Raw genomic sequence first — 23,631 nt, forward strand, 5'->3', positions numbered from 1 at the left:
CCAGATGTGAATCCACGTTGTGATCAAGTGGTAAACTTAAAATTCCAAGCTGGCCTGCCTTTGGACCCTGAAATTGTGCATTGTGTAATTAGGAGAGAACTTACATGTGATTTTAATATGGTGATCTAAAAAGAAATCTTTCAAAACAAAAGTATGACTTTATTACCTAAGCATGGAGCACATCTTGCTTCTAAAAAGTACAGCTTTATGACATGATCAGGGAGGGCATCTTGCTCACCTTCTAAAAGTGTAAGAAGCCAATCCAGATTTTAGTTCTTGAAAGGATATGACCACTGGTTTGTCGCTATGTTTTTGCTTCAGAGTTCTGTTAGAAACAAGTAACCAGAAGCAGAGTTTCTTAAAACTTACAGGACTGTGCAAGGCAAGCTACTGATAGTTTTTACTCTGTTTAGTACCATTACAATTTAGACTTTTCGCATAGTCTGAAATCGGACTTTTTGGATGTTTCCCTTAAGATTAAAGGAAGGAAATTACTTGGAACACTTCAGTCCATGGTATGGTTCCAGTGGTGGGACACTGAAGTACTCTGGAAGTGAGTGGGCTTTTGTTTTTCTGTTAATGGTGGAACCTAGGTTATTTGATATTCTTGAGATATGAAAAGTTCTTAAGTACTGAGCTTGCAGCTATAAAAATAAGTTTATATAGTGTCTTCCTGTTATATTATTTAGTATCATCCTTGTGAGTCTTGTAAAGTAAGTCCTTTTATTAGTCCCATTTTACAGATAAGATCACTGAGATGCAGGGTACTTAAGAGAAAAAAAAAAAATCCAAAGTTATAGAGAGAACAAACGAAGGCAGAACTAAACTGCTGACTCCCAAACTTAGACTCCTTAACTTCTCCATGCAGTCTCTCACAATCTAAACTGAAAATTTATGATATCAAGATTTCTAGCAGGACATTCCCAAGGTCCACATCCAGGCAGATTATGCATAGTTTTCAATCACACAAAAACATTTTTGTAAAAATATGTGCGAATACCAATGGATTAATTTATTTTCAGTTAGTTTTTAAATTAGGTCATTCTATTCAGTTTGATTTTGATTTTTTTCCCTATTACTACCATACTGCTTACTCTCATTAACAAAAAAGATGTGCATGAGAGGGCAGGATAGACAGTCAAAGCAAAGTAAAAGAAAGTATTACGAACTGGTTTATCCAAAAAGGTTTGACTCTAAAGTAATTCTATGAACAGACCATTGAGCTTTTTCCTTTCTTAGTTTTTATTGGGTAACCTGAGTCTCTTCAAATATCTTTTGCTTTGTTAATGAAAAATAATAAAAAACAAAACAACCAAAAACTAGCACTCCATTTTTTTCTGACTGAGCTCCCTTATTGTGCCTTTTCACATTTCAGGTCCTCATAACATGGTTTCTTCTGCTCAGCCTCTATCTTCCCTGTTTATTCACTGATTTACCTTTTTCATCCACCAATTTATGCACACATTATTATTCTCTAAGTTTATGTAATGTGCATTTATCTGAGTGTGTACAAAGAAAGTACATAAAGAAACATTTGGACTTGTGTAGTTTTCTTCTAAGGGGTAAGAATCTTTAAAAATACTCTTCTGAGTACTCCTGTGAATATCTCTCACATTGCTAACATTTAAGAATGGACCTGTGGGTGAAGCATTTTAATATTTCCCTTTTTTAAAATTAATACTTTAAAAAACAATAATTGTATTTTTCTATCTGCTTCTGACTTCTATACAGAAATCTGGAGTATGGATAGGCATAAATTGTTGGTTTGGGGTAACTTCTTGAATTCTGAAAAATAAGTTCAGAGTTCCAAAACCACTGAAAATTGTTATGTTCCTAAATGGAAAAAGCAGCATATAAAGAAAAACTTAGATTACTCCATATTAAATATTCATCTGTGTCATTAAAACAATATCTGAAACAAATTGGTTTCTTGACTGGCCAAAAGACCATATTTACTTAATTCATCCATTTTTCTTGGGCACCTTTCAGGCCCCCAGCACTTTGCTAAGCCTGGCATAATAGTGAAGAATTTGGACGCAATGCTCAGAAAACTCATATGTTTATATTAAGCAGACCTATGTGGAAAAGCGTTCATGGCTTTAAAGTAGCATGCAAAGTAAAATAACATCTCACTTTTGTAAGCAGTTTGTCCAATTGGAAAACAAGAGAAAGACGCAAAGTAAGATATTCATGAGCAGTAATAGTAGATATTCACCCATCTTCAATCTGTATGATTCCTCTTGGTGCCTTATTTTTGCCTTCCATTTCTGCCTTTATGTTAATTTCTCCCATTGGAGTTAATTCGGCCCTCACTTGAGCTCCGGACTGCCTAATGGATAGCGCCATTCAGATAAATTCCAAATTGAGCTCACATTTTCTTCTCAAAAATTGTTTCTATTTCTCTTGTCCCCATTTTGACTAATGACATCATGACCCAATCATTTGCCCAAACTAGAAATTGGGGAATTTTCCCAAATTTCTGAGTGTTATCAGGACTCCCTTTCTTAGTCTCTCTCATCCATTCCTTATTCTACATTCTTATCATCACTACTTTAGATTAGTTGCTGCTGCTTAACCATCTGGACTGTATTTTCCTTGACTGTAGTTTCCCCCTCTTTCCTGATCAACTTGAACATCTCAGCTGGAGGGATCTCTCTCTAATACGAATCTGAGCATCTTATCTTTTTCAGCCAACCTTCTTCACTGCCCTTATACTTTTGTGATTCCCCATTATTTATTTTAAAAAAGGGCCAACTCCTCCTTGGTTTGGCTTACTAGATCGTGAAAATCTGGCCTATGCTTGCCTTTTTAAACTCTCTACACGCTCTCTGCTCCAGACCCTGCTAGGCTGTTTCTTACTTGTGTATCTTCACATGTGCTCTTTCATCCTCTTTGACCAAGTCAGCTCACCTCAGTCCCTAACTCCCAACCTGGTGAGCTATTTTTCCTCTTAGCTTAAATATCATCTCTTCCAGAGAAGCATTTTGACTTCAGATGGAGTGCTGCTTCTTTTACAGTTTCACTTATCAAATTGCTGTGATTTTGTTTATATGTCTGTCTTTAATTAAAGGCTGTGAGCCTCTGGAGGATAGATACTATATCCTTTTTCATCTTTGTGTCTCCAGTATAGTGCCAAGGAATTTCACACATTAAAAGCATATGTTCCAAGTAAGAAATTCTTTTTATTCTTAACTTCACTATAGTTTCAACATCTTGCATTAGTTATATAATAATAATTACCATTGACAGGATGACTTATATTGCCAGGTACTAGAAAGCATTCTGTAAGATTTTTACGTAAATTTTCATTTGCCCTTTACCACAGCCTTTCAATATAGGTAATAGTATTCCCATTTTGAAGATGAGGAAATTGAAGCTTAGAGAAGTTAAGTAATTTAACAAGGTCACAAAATAAGTAGCACAACTGGGATTTAAACCCAGAGCTGTCTGAATCTACAGCCCATTTATTTTTCACCAGATCAGTCTGCCTTGAAATGGTTATCTGGCTTCTTAGCTCACAGTTGCTTAGCATGAGCACATTAAGAAAATGAGAAAGGGGCTTGCAAGAGGCAAGCACAAGTTATCTCTGTGAATAAGGAATAGTTAAAGGGGTACAGTTTTTTAAATTTTCAACTGTTTAATTGTAAAATTGTTACATTTGGAAATAATTAGCATGGAGACATTGCTATAAACTTTAAGTCTTGTCAGGTGCTGTCTTTCTCAAAGTGTCTGTAAAGAAACTGATTGATTGATTGAAAGCTTGTGGAAACTTTTTTGTATGTGTCGTCATGCATAACCTTATAATTTGTATTAATAATTATGATCCTGTACAGTACAGGAAAAGTTAAATTGTGTCTGTTTGCCTTAAGAAGAAACAAAAGTTAACTGAAGTATTGAGACTTCTATTCAGAATGGTTTAAATTAAACAAATGGCACTTTTTTCAAAAGATATGTTCTTAAAACTTTATATATTTGAGTACTGTGATGCCATGTACAGGTATAATTTCATTTATTTATCACATCAACCCATGAACATAGTTAATATTGTTAACCCAATTTTAGAGATTTTAGAGATGAAGAAATAGAGGCAAAGATTAAATAACTTGCCCAAGGTCATAAAGCTCTTGAGTAATGAAGCTGAGATTTGAACTTAGTCTAGAGCTCTGACTTCAAAGCTCCTTGCTATTTATGTCAGCATACCATTGACTTTCATGTCTCAATAATGCTAGGTAACTCAGGGAGTACTGTATTATTGAGTAAGTATTAAAAATAATCACAGCAGGATGGTAATTATCCATTGAGACTACTTAGAGGTGAGCTTTGTGATTAGTTTTCAGGATCCAACTCTCTTAGAGGTGAATGCATGTGAGTTATATTGATAAGTAGTACCTTAGAATCTACAGTAGGTCTGATATATATACTCTCTTGTTTACATGTGCTTCTGTTTCACTTACTGTGAAATACTATACATCAGGCCTCTAACTTCCCTTTCTCTGTGGTTTCCTTTCCCTCTCCAGCCCCCAATCTAATTACACCTGCCTTTGACACTCTGGTATGTTTGAAAAGCAACAATAGTTCACCTTGTGAGAGAAAATGATCTCTTGAACCTGAGAGAAAAGTATCAACTCTAATCTTTAGAAATTGCATGACTTATTGGGATCACTTTTCACTTTCCTAATAAAATAGGCAATTGAAAAGAGGTCCTGATTCACACTATCTTCCATGTATCAGTTTTATGCAGTTTCCTTTTTTGTTGTTTCTTTTTGTTTTGTTTGCTTCTTTTTTAAATTATCAGTTTCTTTCTTATAAAAATTTGTCTCTGTGTTATGCCCTTTCTGCAGCAGGGCTTGTGACCCAGTCAGAAAGCCAGTAGGTCAGCTTGTATAAGGTGCCCTCGGTAGATACAGAAAGTTTAGTATAGATACTTTTCTATTAGTCTTTTACTTTGAATTTAAAATAATGCAAGATCTTTTTAACATTGGAAGACAGGTTTTCACTCAGATGTCCATATGTAGTGTTTTGCTTTGAGATTTTAAACGTTATCAAACTAGGGCAAACAATTTAAAGTGTAATATGTTAAAGCTGATTTAAATTTTAAAATGATATATGCTTATTATTTAAGAGATAAAGCTGTATTGATAGAATAAAGTGCAACAAAGGGTCCCACTGCCCATTATCCCTACCCAGGTGGTTTTTTTAATTTAAAATATAGATTTTATTAGGTATTTTTAAGACAGAAAAGTATTTAAAAAGGCAAAAATTGGCCCACAATTCTACTCTGTAGATTAATTCCTATTAACTTTAAAAAGTGACATTAACTCGGGAACAGATTAGAAAATGCAAGACCTGTGGCTCTCTGCCCCAGTCCCTGTGAACAAAGTTAACCACACTTAACAGGTTCACATAATTAATTCCAGAGAAACATTGGAAAACCAGCTTACTCATCCACTTCCCCACTTAAAAATAATTCTATACACACTTCTGCACTTTGCTTATTTTAATTCCTTAATAGTTTATTTTAGATTCTACATTGAAATTTATTCATCCCCCTGCCTTTTTAAATGGTGCATACCTCCATTTTATGGATATACCATAATTTATTTAACTAATGCTCCATGATAAACATCTTTTTCCAGCGTATGTTATGATGATTACCTTTGTACATATGCTTGACAGCTTCTCAGGCTATATCTGGATGACCCTCCCGATGAATTTTATCAACTTAGACACACATCAGTAGCACTTGAGACTGATCATTCCCTAAGACATTGCGTTTTTGCCATTTGAATAGGTGATTTGCATTTCTTTAATGAGGAAATCAAACATCAGAACTTTATTAGCATTTGTATTCATTTCCTCAGATTTCTTGTTTATATCTTTTGTTCATTTTTCTAGTAGGTAATTAGTCTGTTTTTTATTGATTTGTATGAGCCCTTTATGAATTAAGGAAGTTAGTTTTTGGGGTTTGTTTGTTTATTTATTTATGGCTGTGTTGGGTCTTCCTTGCTGCGTGTGGGCTTTCTCTAGTTGCGGGAAGTGGGGGCTACTCTTCATTGAGGTGTGCGTGCTTCTCATTGCGGTGGGTTCTCTTGTTGCGGAGCACGGGCTCTAGGCGCGCGGGCTTCAGTAGTTGCGGCATGTAGACTCAGTAGTTGTGGCGCACAGGCTTAGTTGCTCCGCAGCATGTGGTATCTTCCCTGACCAGAGCTCAAATCTCTGTCCACTGCATTGGCAGGCAGATTCTTAACCACTGCACCACTGGGGAAGTCCAGGAAGTTAGTTTTTTTATCATATGTTTTGCAAATATTTTTTCCAGTTTGTCTCTTGGCTTCATTTTTTTGGTTGTTGTTTTACAACAGTCTTTACTTTTTATGTGGTTAAGTATATCCCTTTTTCCCCCTTTTGTGACTTGGATTTTGTGTCCTATTTAAAGAGACCTGTTTATTCTCATCTATCAGATTATGAATAAATTTGGTCTTTCTTCCAGAACTTCTGTTTTTCATTTTTTTGCATTTTAGGCATTTGATCCTTCTGTTACTTATTTTGAAGTAAGGCATGAAATAGGAATACAGTTTGTGTATTTTTTTAACAGTTTCTACATTTATTGTAATTCCTCTTTACCTGCTAATCTGAACTATTTATCATAAAGAAAATTCCAATATGTGTTTGGATTTCTTGCTCTTTTTCTATCCATACTAAACTGTTTTAATGGTAGTTTCATAATATGTTTTAGTATGGGATAGAGCCACTTTCTCTCTTATATTCTCTTTAGAATTTTTGCAGGAGGGTTCCTATAAGGATTTTTCCTTTTTTCTATCATTTCAGGGAAACAAGGAGCATTTTTGGAACCTACCTCACATTTAACCCATATGACTTCATAAACATTAAACTTTTTTTTTTTTTCTGGCTCGCTGGCAGCATGTGAAGACATGATGCTTTAGATTTTAATTCTTTATGAAGTATCTTAAGAGGATATGGTACAGTACAGCAATATTCTGTGTCAAAGTATTTGAAACAATAAAGTTGTGCTTAGGTCTTCAAATCACAGCTGAATTGATAATTAAGAATTACTTTATGGTACTACATCAAAAGCCACCTTGTAATGAGAAATATGGCTGAAAGTAATTTTTTTGCAACTTGATTTATTTTTTTAGTCCAGAAACCATTATAAGGGTGTAGAGGACCTATGGTTAATGAAAGCAGTGAGAGAAGAAACAAAAACATAAGCTGACCCAAGAAAATGAAGAGAAAAGAGTCACATTATCTTAAAGTTCCACAGAACCATACAATAATTAATATGTATAAATGTAACCTTGAGCTTCAAGAAAAGTTAAAATTTGATCTACTTTTATCTAAACAGAGATGTGTATGATATATTTTGGAAAGATTTCTATTTGACCATATAAAGTAATGAATATTTTGATACTTGGGTCTAAATTCTTGGCCCTCTGAAAAATTTAGATATCAGAAAAAGGTAGATAATAAACATATTACCCATAGCATAATAAAAACCATAGTAGCAAATTCCCTGTCCTTAGGGAATTTGGAATTTTGTGATTGGTTTAACTATGATTGAATGTATTGGCTTTGCAATCAAATCCTCCAGCTGTGGCTCTCTTACTAACTGGATCACTTTGAATGAGTTAGCTAACTGCTCAGAACTTGAGTTTCCTCAATTGGGGAAAATGGGGATAATGATACCTACCTAATATATGTAAACTGTATACTATTTTCCCTGCCATATGGTGAGTGCCAATAAATGATAACCATTGTGATTAATAATAATAACCAGAAATTTGTTTAGTAGCAAAACTACTTAAAGATCATCTAGTCCGTCTCCCTTATTTTGTAGATGAGGAAAAATCAGATGTTAAAGGACTTGACCCAGATTATACTGCTAATTAGCATTGGGAGTTTAATTCACTTTTCCTGACCTGAACAGGTGCCTTTTTCACCACACTACAGTGTTTTCTAATGAAGTGCTTTATACTAGCTGTTACCTCTGTTGGAATATTCTTTTTTTGCCCCACCCTATTTGCTTGGTAAATTTCTGGTTATTTTAAAGTTTTTGTTCTGCATAGCATTCCCTGACTGTAGTTAATCCCTCGTTTATGCCAACATGGTATCTAATATAGAGCTTTCTTATTACATTATGTTTTAGTGTAGTTTCTTAAACTTGAGAGCTATGGGCTCCTGACTTGACTGACAAGTCCCTGGACTTGAGTTTGAAAAACTGAGCAGCTTAAGAAACTCAAATCTTGCTCTGTGAAATATGTCTTTAAGTTTTGAATGTTGAAAAAGAGTTTTGTCTTAATGACTGGTTAAAAAAACAAAGGTGAATGTATAGGAGTATATCACTTGTATTATTTAAGTATTTGAATAGGTATTTGAGCACACAGAGACTCCCCCTCAAAATATTTCTGCAAATCTTGATTTAAGATACAGTGTTTGTAGAGGGGGGCTTGTTTTCTTGGGGGTGGGGCTTCCCAGCCTTTGAAGCCCCTTCCTGTGTTTAAGGAGTTCCCTGCTATATAGTATGAATCTTGGTGAAGTGCAAGCCCTGGCTCCCACTACACAAAAGCAAAAAAGGACAAATAAATTGCTTTCTCGTGCCCAAACTTTAGGAAATTGGCTCATAGCCCAAACATGACTAATTGGATGCTTTTATCTGGAGCCTGTGTGGGCACAGTAAAAGATGTAGTGGCAGCAATAAAGCATCCAGTTTCCAAAAGGAGAAGTAGTGACATCTCTTCTGTACTCAGGTGGTTCATGTCACAGATTTTGATTTTTATTTCTTGCCTTTAAGCCTTCTCGCTCAGTTCCTGCCTGTTTACTGAGTGCGGTTCTTCAAACTTCCCAGCAATTCTGAGAACTACTTTTAATACCTGTTTAATGCATTACATTTCTGTTGATCAGTATGAATTGGTTTCTGTTGCTTGCAGTTAAGAACCCCATATTAATTTTTGCCTGCCTGTCCCCTGTTGAACTATGAATTTTTTAGAAGGTATCTTTGTACTCCCAATCTTTATCACATTGTCTTTTATCCACCTATATAGTTTAGTTAAATTTGAGTTGAAGCCATATCTCTAGGAATTAACCCTTCCTTGCTTTGTTGTTTTCAAAGTTGTTTTACCACATGCCTCTTTAAAACAGATGTTCTTAGTGTAAATGATATTCCTGCATTTCCTCACTTAAAAATAGCTCAGTTTTCAAACTTTGTTCACTTTTTCCTCACTACTGTAATAGTTGTGAAATACAGTAATAGTGATAGCAGTTGTATAAATATAATACAAACTTCCACTTGTAACCTCTCATGGCCATCATTTTAGAATTTCAGTTAAGAATTTTTAAATTCTTAATTTCATTGCAGCAGTATTTACAGTAGCCAAGATATGGAAGCAACCTAAATGTCCATCAGTAGATGAATGGATAAAGATGTGGTGTATGTATATACAGTGGAATATTACTCAGCCATAAAAAAGAATGAAATCTTGTCATTTGCTACATGGATGGGCATCAAGGGTATTATGATAAATGAAATAAGTCAGAGAAAGACAAATACTGTATGATTTTCATGTATATGTGGAATCTAAAAACCAAAATAAGTGAACAAACATAACAAAACAAATGGATGCATAGATACAGAGAATGAACAGGTGGTTGCCAGAGGGGAGGAGAATGGGAGGGGTGAGTGAAATAGGACATTAAGAGTTATAAACTTCCAGTTACAAAATAAATGAGTCACAGGAATGAAATGTACAGTGTGGGGAATATAGTTAATAATATTGTAATAACTTTGTATGGTGACAGATGGTGACTATTATGATCATTTTGAAATGTATAGAAATATCAAATCACTATGATGTGCACCTGGAACTAACATAGTGTTGTAGGTCGTTTATACTTCAATTAAAAAAAAATAAGATTACATATATGAAAAGTGCTTTGAATAAAGACGTGAAAATACTGTTACTCACTGAGGAAAATACTAAAATCTATAAATGTCTTAAATGTAAATGTTTCCATTTTATTTACTATATATATTAATAATTGCCTTAAATTGTCATTTAATCCCAATATAACTTAAATTGTTAAAAAAAAAAAAAAAGAGGATTTCCCTGGTGGTGCAGTAGTTAAGAATCCACCTGCCAACACAGGGGACATGGGTTTGATCCCTGGTCCAGGAAGATCCCACATGCCACAGAGCAACTAAGCCTGTGTGCCACAACTACTGAGCCTGCGCTCTAGAGCCTGCAAGCCACAGCTACTGAGCCTGTGTGCCACAACTACTGAAGCCCGCATGCCTAGAGCCCGTGCTCCACAACAGGAGAAGCCACCACAATGAGAAGCCCATGCCCTGCAACGAAGAGGAGCCCCCGCTCGCCGCAACTAGAGAAAGCCCACGCACAGCAATGAAGACCCAATGCAGCCAAAAATAAATAAATTAAAAAAAAAAAACCCTCAGCTTTCTCATCTGAAAATAGGGATTACAATAAGTACCCAATTCACATGTTTTAGCCATAAATTTTATGCAAAAATTTTACCCAATTTTTAAAAGAGATAATTAATGTAAAATTTAACAAAGCAGTGCCTAAGATATTGTAACTGTGTAGTAAATATTTGCTATTCGTGTTGTTTTTATTTAGACCCTTTCCTAAGGGGAGGCTTAGAGACATCAAGGCTCTCTTACAGCCTGGACTTTGTAAGCCATACAGTCTCTATCACAACTGTTCATCTCTGCTGTTGTTAAAAAGCAGCCATAGATGTTATGTAAACAAATGAGCATGTCTGTGTTCCAATAAAACTTTATTTACAAAAATAGGCAGCAGACGAGGTTTGGTCCCACTGGTCATAGTTTACTCACTCCTGCATAACATTGAAGTTACAAAAACCAGGTTGTCCGATAAACTAAATTTCATTTCTTTCCCCTTGAGTTTTTGAAATCTAAAATAATTAAAATATATGATCAAATATAAAACTTATTTTCGGGATCAGCCTTTCCAAAAATATGATCTTTATGGTTTAAAGGTATTGAACTGTAAGGAAAAGCAAGGCATGGGAAGCCATGTACAGATAGGGGGAAGAGAGAAGAGAGGCTGAATGAAATTCTTTAAAAGAAAAAGTATAGTGTTTCTACAGTAAATTTGAACCTTTAGGCAAGAGGCCTAAAATTATTCTGAAAATTAGGAATCATTACTTATAAACATGCAAAGAGAAACTAGATCTTTAAATTGTGAAAGGGAATTTTACAAAATCTTCTCAGCTATCAAAGGTCATACATCACCAAAAACGTGCCAGAATTCTTCTCTTTCCGGCCCTAGTGCCAGTCGCGTGACCTGGCTTGATTTCCAACTCTAGGAGTGAAAGAGAAGGTTAGTTAGCACAGTTCTCACTGGTTCATTCACAGTTCATTCATCAAATATCATTTGAGACCTACAGTGCTGGCCAGTGTATTCAATAACTCTTCTGAGGATGAGTTTTCTTTGGTAGGTTCAGATAAAAGGGTGTACAGGACAAACAACAAATAAGATAGATAGTTGTATGGGTTCTCAATAAATTATTTCCCTATTTAATACGTGACATATGAAAAGAACTTAGAAAGCAACTATACAAACATGTTAAGAAAACATACAACTATATAAAAAGAATAGATTGCTGTAAGAGCCAGGAAATCATATTTGGTTGCAATATAGAGGAGAATGAATGCTATAGAACATCACATTCAAAATGGAAGATAACGAGAACAGAATGCCTTCCCTTTGAGTACTCACTCTATGCCAGGTATGGTCCCACGTAATAAATATACATACAGATATGTATGAAATTTAATCCTCACATCTACCCAGGTAGGCCTTATCTCCATTTTATAGTTAGCGAAATGGAAATTAAGTAACTTGCCTGCAATCCTACAACTAATGAGTGGAAGGATTGGATTTGATCTGATTCGTTCTAGAAGAGTATTCTTTCCACATCATTTGTAATGAAATGTTTCAGAACTACATGTGAAATACTAGATGGAAAAAAAATCAAGATTAAGTATTACAGTAGGTAAAACATTGAGATCAAACCAGCAGAAGATAGGGAAGAACATACAAGTTTGAACTGATAAATAGAAATACAAGTTTTCAGAAAAAAGACCCCAGATTGGAAATAGACAGTCCCTATACTTCTATTCAAAATTAATAAACCCAAATGAAGAGCAAGATACATGCTGGCTAAAATGATTATGAAATTTTTTTCTTTTTAGTCTGTAAGCTTCTGGGCAAAATAATAACATTAATTTCCAAGGGGTTAAAAAAAAATCATCTTACCTTTAGATTATTTTCTATGATGGTACTGGAAAACAGTGAAATAAGCAGTTCTGTCAGGAATAAAAGATGAAGAAATATATTTAAGTTGTCATTCATGTATGATGGTGACAAAAAACAATCTTAAGAAAATATATAACCCCCTTCCCACTCAGCAGATTTCTACAGAGATCATGCCTGAAATTTTAGGGACTGAATTTTTCTTTCTCTTCCCTTTCTTCTCTCTTGCCCTGTACTTTCCTCCCTTTCTCCCTCTCTCTCCTTATCATGGGATTATTTACAGATACAGCCTTTAAGAATATAAACCATTGGAACAGAGTACAAGGGATTTCCCAGGCTACATAATATTTTTAGGAATTTATTCCAATTATGGAGCCATGAATTAGTTTCTTGAAAATGAAGCTACTTTTTGATCATATTAATCTTTTTCCACATTGAGATACTGCTATAATGTTTTGGATGGATTTTCTTAATTTTGGTAGTCTTTCTTCATATAGAAATATATATTTTGTTAAATTAAAATTGTAATTTTATACCACCAGTAAAAATTTTAATACTTCACTATTTTCAATTAGAAAATGTCTAATTGCTTTTAAACCTTTCAAAGAAGAAAAGTGTGCTTTTAATAAGTAAATCAACTATATAAAACTAACTTAAATGCCTGAAGTAGTCATTTTGAAAGAAAAAAAAAACTTGAAAGTTCCAGATAGATGTATAGATGGTATATATGGTAACATACCATAAGATTTGGGACCTTAATTATTGCAGGCTTCCATTTTAAAACGTTTTTTTGTTAGTAAGAAAGAAAGATGCTTAACACTTTTATGGATTAAAAATACTTATAAAGACTTATACATTTGCACTTAACATGTTTTCTGGTGCACATTTTATTTCTTTGCCTTCTGTGTGATGCTGCTAATAAGTAAATTAATGAAAATGAACCTATAATTTGAATACATACTTTCAGAACCTTGAATAGTCCTAGGTTAAGAGTCCCAGAGACAGAGATACATAATTATTTGTAAAATGGTGTTAACACAGGACTTCGTTTTATTTTGTAGTTCTCATCCTTAAACAAGTTATATGTGTTTTGTTTGTTTTTTACTGCAAACAGCTTTTTTCTTTTTGGCCAGATTCTCAGCCATCACAACCATTGAAGTGTGTCAAAATTACTACCACTCATAGTAATTTTGTCAGTGAAAATAACCCTCAATTGGGAACATATCTGAGGTGACTCATCTGTTGGATATTAGAAGTTGATCACTTTGGTCAGGATCAGCCTAGTATGGATTTTTAACTAGTAATAAGAAACTATTGTGTAAAACGTTTAAAGTGCTTTATGAAGCTGTATCTTCATATATTACATTTATTAAAGAGATGCTCATTAAATGATTATTTGTTATGGGTATCATTGTTCATTACTTTGAAATGAGTTCATATTTATAACATTGAGAGTTCGATGCATTTGGTGTGACAGAACTTTACTGTTAACTTTGTAGAAACTATGTAGACTAAGAGCAAGCTGATTTTATTTTATACTCTTCTCAGACTTTCTACCTTTCTGTTGTGCCATCTACCTATATTCTGTATCGTAAAGTTTCATATAATATTATCTGCAACTCTGGTACTGGTATTTATAACTCTGGTACTGGTTTTACCCACTAATGTCACCAATGCAGTAATATATGATTTTTCTTGGCAAAGTTATATCCTAAGGTAAGGACTTTTAACCTTGAGTGGCAGGGGAGGGAGGAGGACAGAGGGAGGGTCATAGGAAAGGAAGGTCCATAACATTCATCCAGTTCCCAAAGGATCTGTCATCATAAAAATACTAAAAAAGAAAAACAAAAAAAAAAAAAAACTAAACACCCGAGTCTTACAGTCTTTGAATTCTAAGTGGGGACAGGTAATACTTAGCTATAACTGAATTACTAGGGACATTGACTCAACTGTATAGAATTTGTTAAATTTAATAGTTTTGCTACATTCTACAATCAGTCAGGTGTCCAGTATTAATTTACGTGCTGCACTACAAAATGGTCACACGTATGCTAATTTAATCTACTCTTTGCTAAGTAGCTTTTGAGGACACTGGTTTCTTGTGACAGTAGAGTATGTACTTATGCCTTAGAGCTCAGTTGCAGCAACGTGTACATATCTTAAAGATCAAAGGAAGAGAATTAGTCATTTCTTTTCACCTGAAGAAAAGCCTAAAAAAGTAGGAAAAGCCTAAAATAGTAGTTCTCTGCAGGAGCCAGATTTCATTTAGAAATATTTTAAAGAACACTATCCCATCCGAATGTTTATTATTCAAATGAACCTCATCCTGTGTAGTAGAGGCCTATAAGAAGTACTGGATCTATAGTAACTATCTCCACCAAACTATACTTTTGAGATGCATTTTAAAAATGTTGCTATTAAGGATAGGAAATCTGAAACTATTAAAAATATGTTTTTATTCCATATTAAAGCCATGTAGGAGAGTGGGGAAGGCAAAGGTTGAGAAAAACTAGGGGAAATCTAGTGAAATGAAGAGTTAGACATCTAAAAATATAGAAATACTAAGTAAACTAGACTGTTGCTGATTTACTCTCTATTTGGATTGTGGGTGTTAGAGATAGAACACTTCCTATCATAAAGCCCCTTGAAATTTCTTTACTGGTGTACCTAACCTATTACCCTTTGTTTGCCTTAAACTTCTAGTAGCTGCACTTGCAATGAAGTAGTAACAGCAGCCTACCAGAAGAAAATTTGCTCTCTGGACCATATAAGTGATTAGACTAGTAATATCCATAGAACACGGATAAAGCAAACCAGAGACCTAATTTTTTTTTCTTTTCTATTGAAGTATAGTTGATTTACAATGTTGTTTTAGTTTCAGGTGTACAGCAAAGTGATTCGGTTTTTATATATATATATATAAATTTTTTTCAATTCTTTTCCATTATAGGTTATTATAAGATATTGAATATAGTTCTTTGTGCTATACAGTAAATCCTTGTTGTTTATTTTATATATGGTAGTGTGACTATGTTAATCCCATACTCCTAATTTATCCCTAACCCCCCTTCCCCTTTGGTAACCATAAGTTTGTTTTCTATGACTAGAGTCCTAATTTTTGCACTGTGCTATGAAATAACAATAATCACAATATCCCAGTGGCCACTGTTTAATGTGAGGTTCTTTACTGAGTGCTTGTTTACTGAGTGCTTGGTCTATATTTTTTTGTTTAATTGTCAGAAAATTTTGTTTTAAAAAAGACCATAAAAGACTTTTTGCAGATGAGGTAAATGAGACTTGAAGAAATTCAAGTAACTTGCCCAGGGTAACCAAGCTAGTAAATGGCAGAGCCAGAATTTATTTCTGGATCTATTAGATTCCAGAGAGCACTCTTGTTCCATTACAGGAACATGAGTATTATTATTTTTTTTAATTAAGGAGGGAGAGGAAGAATGGAGTTTGAAGTTTTGTTTGACTTAGCACAAACTGTTGTCTAAAGAGAAACTTTTAGAACCACAGTGACCATAGTCCAGCTCTTGCTGAGCAGGTTACAGGCCATTACTTGACCTGATGAACTTTGCCTGTTTTGTTCACTTCTGTATTTCTACCACTTAGAATAATGTATAGCTCATAGTGGGAGCTCATAAATATTTGTTGAATGAATGAAGGAATGACTAAATAAATGACTAGTGAATGAAAAACTCTTTAAAGCTTCAAGGTCTTATGAAAGATCTACAGCTGTGTATACCAGGGTAAGAGGAGTTTATGTAGAAAGAGCTTGCAGCTATTCTCTATCCAGAAGGCAAAATCAAGATCAGATTAAGGAATATCAGGTCAAGGTGAAAGTCATTGGTAAAATTTAGAGTCTAAATGACAGGAAAAGAAGAGCATCCAAAGTCTGAATAGGAAAGAGGGCATTAGCAGAGTCCAAGTGAACCAATTCACCTCCTTCTTGACGTTAGCAAACTGGCAGATAGGGTGTCTGAATGGGGAGGGGTGGGGGGAGTAACATCCTTATAGGATTTAACTCTTGCCACCCAGTGCATTAGGGGGGTTCTGTGTTCTTTGATACTTTTAACTACTTCTAAGGTGTAAGTAAGACAAAGGACGAGGAGATCAAATAAAAAAGATGCCAGGCCGCTTTGACTTAATCATGTAAAAAAGTGGTTCAGCATTTCAAGCTTCATAATTAAATAATAATTTAAGTCCTTGTAAGACTTCTTTACCTTTGGCACAGAATGTTGCTCATTGTTTTCCCATAATTTGTTATTCAAGAGGAAACAGTCAAATTGCTACACAAGATCACCAAAGCCAGGTATTAGTTTGCCAGTTTTGTTTAAAATGAAAAGTGAATTGAGCAAGTACTTTGGCTCCTAGACTTTGATTCAAAATATTAAGACTTTTTTTTTTTTAATTAGCTTGGAGATTTTCTGCAGTTAGTGCTGTAATTGCTGTATATTGTTCTTAATTCTTTTCTTCTGTTCTGAATGTTCATTTTTTATAAGGATATATATAATTTGAACAGTGTCAGGTTTGGGAACAATTATTCTAAAGGAAATATTGATATATTTTATATATGTACGCATATATATATATTTATAAATATATATAAATATTGGGGGGTTTCTCAAGCATTAGGAACTCTAATGAACTCTTATTAACACTGATTTTTACAAAACTAGAAGGATAGATCTTTCAAGTCAGATGTTCTGAGGTTAATTTTCTTAGGAAGCAAGATGGATTGAATGGTGTTTCTATACAGACTTTTTTATGGACTTCTAAATTTGTAAAGATTGTCATTACCTTTCAGCTTATATGAAAAGTTATCACAATTAGTGTACTTAAAATTTTTGTTGTTATTTCAAGACTTAAGCAGAATTATAAATGTTTTCAAAATCTAATGTGAAGTAAAAGAATTGTGGCAGACTTTAAAAATCCATACTTTTAATTTAACCATCTCACAAAAGCTCACTTGGTTTTTCACAGTTTTGGTTCTGTCTATAAGTAATATTCTTTAATATAATTAACATTTTTACCTTATTTTCAAAATAGTCTTAATTCTAGTATTGCGTTCCTCTTTACTCCATCAGTAATTTAGGACATTAAGTGTTGGTTTGGTTGTGTGTGTGTGTTTGTGTGTTGTTTTGTGTGTTATTTTTGTTGTCTCCTTGGTTTTTTTGTTCTGTTTTGTGTTTGTGCTAAAGCCTTTGGTACTAATTTTTAGTTTTACTGCATTGGGATTAGAGAATGGGTTCTGTAAGCTCCTAAACTTGGGAATGTATTGAGGTTTTCTTCGGTCTATTATAAATGAGTTTTGTTAATAGTCAGTGGAAATAGAATTGTAGTTTCCATAGAGTCAAGAGTTTGATATATATTAATTCAATCTCATTAATTATTAATCAAGCCTGGCTATATTCTTACCTGCCAAAGACTGAGATTATTATGATAGTCCCTCACTCCAATGCTGTTTTTTTAATGTATACTTCATTTTGCGGATTCTTTCTTCTTCTTTCCTCAGCAATGGTTATAGGAGATTGATAGACCTTTTTTTTTGAAGTATAGTTGCTGTAAATGTTATATAAGTTACAGATGTACAATATAGTGAGTCACAATTTTTAAGGTTATACCCTATAGTTATTATAAAATATTGGCTAGGGCTTCCCTGGTGGCGCAGTGGTTGAGAGTCTGCCTGCCGATGCAGGGGACGTGGGTTCGTGCCCCGATCCGGGAAGATCCCACATGCTGTGGAGCCTGCGCGTCCGGAGCCTGTGCTCTGAAATGGGAGAGGCCACAACAGTGAGAGGCCCACGTACAGAAAAATAAATAAATTAATTTTAAATATATATATTGGCTATACTCCCCATGTTGTACAGTTATCCTTGTAGCTTATTTTTTTATTTTTTTTGTAGCTTATTTTATACATAATAGTTTGTATCTCTTAATTCCCTACCCCTGTATTGCCCCTCCCCCTTCCCCCTTCCCACTGGTAACCATTAGTTTGTTCTCTGTGTCTGTAAGTGTGCTTCTCTTTTGTTATATTCACTAGTTTGTTGTATTTTTTAGATTCCACATATAAGTGATACAGAGTATTTGTCTTTTTCTGTCTGACTTATTTTACTTAGTGTAATGCCTCCAAGTCTATCCATGTTGCTGCAGATGGCAAAATTTCAGTCTTTTTTATGGCTGTGTAGTATTCTATTGTGTGTGTGTGTGTGTGTGTGTGTATACACATACATACACACCACATCTTCTTTATCCATTCATCTGTCAATGGACATTTAGGTTGTTTACATGTCTTGGCTATTGTAAATAGTGCTACTATGAACATTGGGGTACATGTGTCTTTTCAAATTAGTGTACTTGGGTTTTTTTGGATATATACCCAGGAGTGGAATTGCTGGGTCATATGGTAGTTCTGTTTTTATTGAGAAACCTCCATACTGTTTTCCATGGTGGCTATACCAATTTACATTCCCACCAACAATGTACGAGGGTTCCCTTTTTTTCCACATCCTCACCAACATTTGTTATTTACATTCTTTTTGATGATAGCCATTCTGACAGGTGTGAGGTGCTATCTCGTAGTGATTTTGATTTGCATTTCCCTGATGATTAGTGGTGTTTAGCATCTTTTCAAGTGCCTGTTGGCCATCTGCATTTTCTCTTCGGAAAAATGTCTGTTCGGTTCTTCTGCCCCTTTTTTAATTGGGTCGGGGTTTTTCTTTGTTTTGTTTTTTTTTTAATGTTGAGTTGTGTACAACACTTTCTGTCAGTCGTTTTCTTGATATTCTTCAGATAAAAATTCATGACTAACGTCTACATTTTTAAAAATGTAAAATGAATATCTTTTTCCCATTTACTTTTCTTTGCCTTTAATTCTACTTTGTCATATATTAATATTACTCTTCTTAGTTTTTTTTTTTTGTTCTTTTTTGGTTTTTTTTTTTTTGCGGTACGTGGGCCTCTCACTGTTGTGGCCTCTCCCATTGCGGAGCACAGGCTCCGGACTCACAGGCTCAGCAGCCATGGCTCACGGGCCTAGCCGCTCTGCGGCATGTGGGATCTTCCCAGACCGGAGCACGAACCCATGTCCTCTGCATCGGCAGGCGGACTCTCAACCAACCACTGAGCCACCAGGGAAGCCCCTCTTCTTAGTTTTTTAGATATATGTGCCTGTTGTATTTTTGCCCATTCTTTTATAATTTTCTCATATTACTTTGTTTCTTAGGTGTGTTGCTCAGTAACAGCTTCTAGTTGGATTTTTTTGTTTGCTTTTCTTTTTGTTGTCATTTAACAAAATTCAAGGTTCATTCTTTGATAGGTAAACCTATTCACATTTATTGATATAACTGATCAATTTAAACTTTCTGCTTTTTAGACTTTGAATTCACTTTTAAACTTGCTTTTATTTTGCCTTTTTTAGCTGTCAGAATTTATTTTATTCTTTGTCTTCCAAAAAGTTACTAGAACTTAAATTTATCGGAAAAAAAAATGTTTAGGTCTAGATTTTGCTAAGCAGTAGCCTTTGATTTTAGTTTTTCAAAACAATAATATCTATCTTGCTTTAATCTATTATAAAAGTAATGCATGCTCATTTTTAAAAAATGTAATACTACTAAAATAAGAAAGTATGACTATCCTCATAATCCTCTTCTCTAAAGGTAACTACTAATAAATTTGTTGTGTGTATTCTCTGAAATTTTATGATTATGTATAAGCATATTTTTCTAAGTTTTGAAGTAAACAGGATCGTACCTGCTTTACTGACTCAATAGCATGGTAATCTTGCATTTCAACAGTACAGAACTTGTATGAGTTACCTTCTCTGTGCCTTAGTTTCCTTGTACAAGAACAGTAGTACTAGCTTCCTAAGGCTTTTGTGATAATTAAGTGAATTAATACCTGAAAAGTACTTGTAACAGTGCCTGGCACATGGTAAGCATTCAAGGAGTATAAGCCACTCTTCATTTTCATTTTGAACAATTCCGCATAGTATTTCATGGAGGTTATGCCATCATTTATTTAAAAGCTTCCCATGTACAGCATTTAGTTGTCAGTGTGTCACTTAATAAGACCTTGTGTCTGAGAATCTAGTAGGCTTTTTATTTCCTCACCTACTTTCTACTTTATATAAATGTGTGATTGTTTATACTTGTTAAATTGTATATCTGCTCTCTCAAGACTTATTTTTTAATCATATATGCTTAAGGCTCATTTAATTTTACTTTTCATTATTAATTCTTTTATGCCAGAATTCCCCATTCTTGTGTTCTAATTTTGAATTCCTCTCTTTTGTTTCACTGGAGCAGCAGTTCTCAAAGTATTGTAGATCTCCAGGGGCCCCAGAGACCTTTTCAAGAGATCCATGAGGTCAAAACTCTTTTCATAATACTATTAAGACTTTATTTTCTCTTTTGATTGTGATCATAATTTTACTGATGGTGCAAAAGCAAAGGCAAGTAAAACTGCTGTGTGAATCAAGACAGTGGCACCAAACTGTATAACTGCTAGTCATTGTGAACTTTACCTACACACGTGTAGTTAAAAAACATCCCCTTGAGAAGATTAATAATAATTCACTTCTACTAAATCTTGATTGTGGAGTACACTTCTTTAGTATTCTATGTGAAGAAATGGGAAGTGTTCATAAAGTACTTCTACATTCGTTGGGGTTGCAGCTTGCTTGCACTAGCTGCTTTTTTTATGAAACACAATTTTAAAAAAAATCCACTGACAAATTATAAATTCAGCTATTCAGACTTGGGTATTTGGCAGATACTGTCTTGAAGATGAATTTAGTGAGACTGTCAGTTCAAGGAAAACAGCTGATAATTTTTATTGCCAAAGACAAAATTCAAGCTTTAAGAGAGAATGCAAATTTGGAACATTTATATCTGCCATTTTGAGTTTGACAGCTTCCCAGTATTTAAAGACTTTTCCAGTGAGATCTGAAATGATATCATTGAATGTGATGTTTTGATATTGTATAAAGAAATTTGTCAACATTTGGAAGATCTGCATAGCTCAGTAAACCAATATATTCTAAATTACCAATGCATGAGATTACAGAATCATGCTGCATGGATAAAAGAGCTATTCAAAGTGTAAGTAGATGGATGGATTTTAATGTAACAGAGTATGTTACATTAAATACATTTAATGTATTTGAGTATGAATAAATACATTAAATAAATAAATACAGAATATGTTACATTTTAATGTAACAGAGTATGAAGTTTGTTGATACAATTTCAGATTCCACATTGTAAATAACCTTTAACAAACTGCCACTGTTGAGTTTTTAATATAGTGTCAAAGAAGAATATCCATAATTGACCTAAAAGACTTAAAATTTTTTTTACTTGTTCAACTACATATCTGTGGGAGGCCAAATTTTCTTCATCTATTTCAGCCAAAACAGTATGTCAAAACAAATTGAATGTGGAAGCAGATATGAGAATTCAGTTGTCTTCTATTGAAGCGAACATTTTAAAAATTTACAAAAAAAATTGGGTCGGCCAGAAAGTTCATTCAGTTTTAAGTAAAAATAAAAGACATATTTTTCATTTTCTCAAAGAACTTTATTGAACAACGTGTTCGCTAACCAAACGAACTTTTTGGCCAACCCAATATAATACAGTGCCATCCTCCTCAGTTTTGGGGTGGGGCAAGTATAGTTATTTTTTATTAAAATTTCATTTGTTAACATGTAATGTCTTTTGTTATTTCTAAACGAATTAATAAACATTTAAAAGGCTTTCTAATTTCAAATTTGATCAGTACTTATAGATATAACCCATATTTTTTAAAAAAAGAAAACCCTGGGATCCTGAGACTAAAATGTTGGCGAATTACTGCACTAGAAGTCTAAGGTTTGCCTCCCTCTCTCAGGGGAGCACGGGTGACATACCTGCTGATTTGCTGATACCCAAGACTGCCTTTACACATAAATATTGATTTGCATAATTTATTCTTTCCAAACTGCAAATCAGAAATTCTCAACCTTCTGCCTACATCCAACACCTCACACGTTTCCCATTAGTATAAGTGTCAGTAACTCTCCTCAGGGGATTATACCTGATACCCAAGCCTCCTCCAGATATCATTATTGTAGATAGTTTCTCCCTCTTCTTTAGAATTCAGTGTTGTAGGGAGGTCAGAAATAAGAGATCAGGCTAATTTAATTTTCTTTCCTGTTAATGTATTTTTTACTTTTTATTTTATTTTTATAAAACAGAAATTGTAAAGCTATATTAATGGAGGGGATCTATTCAATTTTGTCTGTAATCTAATGACCTTTTATGATCTGTAGGCTCAGGTCTTTCTTGAGCTCAAAAAAAATTTACTTTTATAACTAGTTTGGTTCCCTTTGTTCTGGTTCTGTATTATTTATAGGTTTCAACTTTAATTATACCAGTCATCTTTTTCAAATTATTTTTTTTCTTTATCAGCTCCGTATTATGGGAAATTTCTTAAGCTTGTTCTCAATTCTTTATTTAATTAAATTTTCTTAATTTGAGTAGTGCTGCCCAACTCTGCTGACTTTGGTGCAGATTTTAATTTTGCAATTGCAATTTCAGTTTCCTTACTATATTTTACTTTCTCAGCCAGCTTCCTTTTCTTATCAGCTGGCATCTCAGTTGTTCACTCTGTATGTTTGCCTCTTTTCTTTTTAAAATACCTTTTTCATAGAAACCATGTCTTTTGGATTCCATTTTGGTAACTGTGCTTTCTAAAATTGTTGAGTTTTCAGTATGATATTCCTTTTCTTTTGCTATATGATTAGTTTTCATACATCCCCATATTGTTTTTCTTCTGGTGGTTCCTTTTTTTTTTTTGGCCACGCCATGCAGCGTGTGGAATCTTAGTTCCTCGACCAGGGATTGAACCCTTCCCCCCGCTCCTCCCCGCAGTGGAAGTGCAGAGTGTTAACCACTGGACTGCCAGGGAAGTCCCAGTTACTCACCTATTAAAGAGGGAAAGCTATCCAGATTCAGGGTTGTGAACAGATAGGATGTGAGGATTGCTTCTGACCATACTTATCACCTGCGTATGTGCTAGAAGAATTCTAATTTGGGGTGCCTTTGTTGGCCTGATGTGAGATCTTTTTTTTTTTTTTTTTTTTTTGTTTTTGTTTTTGTTTTTGTTTTTTCCGGTACGCGGGCCTCTCACTGTTGTGGCCTCTCCCATTGCGGTGCACAGGCTCCGGACGCGCAGGCTCAGCGGCCATGGCTCACGGGCCCAGCCGCTCCGCGGCATGTGGGATCTTCCCGGACCGGGGCACGAACCCGCGTCTCCTGCATCGGCAGGCAGACTCTCAACC

At 34.4% G+C, this 23,631-nt stretch overlaps 1 protein-coding gene across 1 annotated transcript in view; it reads left to right on the forward strand.

Moving 5' to 3' along the window:
• Positions 1-23,631, forward strand: part of MTPN (myotrophin) — a 62,045-nt gene that overhangs the window by 1,232 nt on the left and 37,182 nt on the right. The window lies entirely within an intron of this gene.

Source organism: Phocoena sinus, chromosome 9 (assembly GCF_008692025.1).
Source record: "Phocoena sinus isolate mPhoSin1 chromosome 9, mPhoSin1.pri, whole genome shotgun sequence".
Classification (NCBI taxonomy): Eukaryota; Metazoa; Chordata; class Mammalia; order Artiodactyla; family Phocoenidae; genus Phocoena; species Phocoena sinus.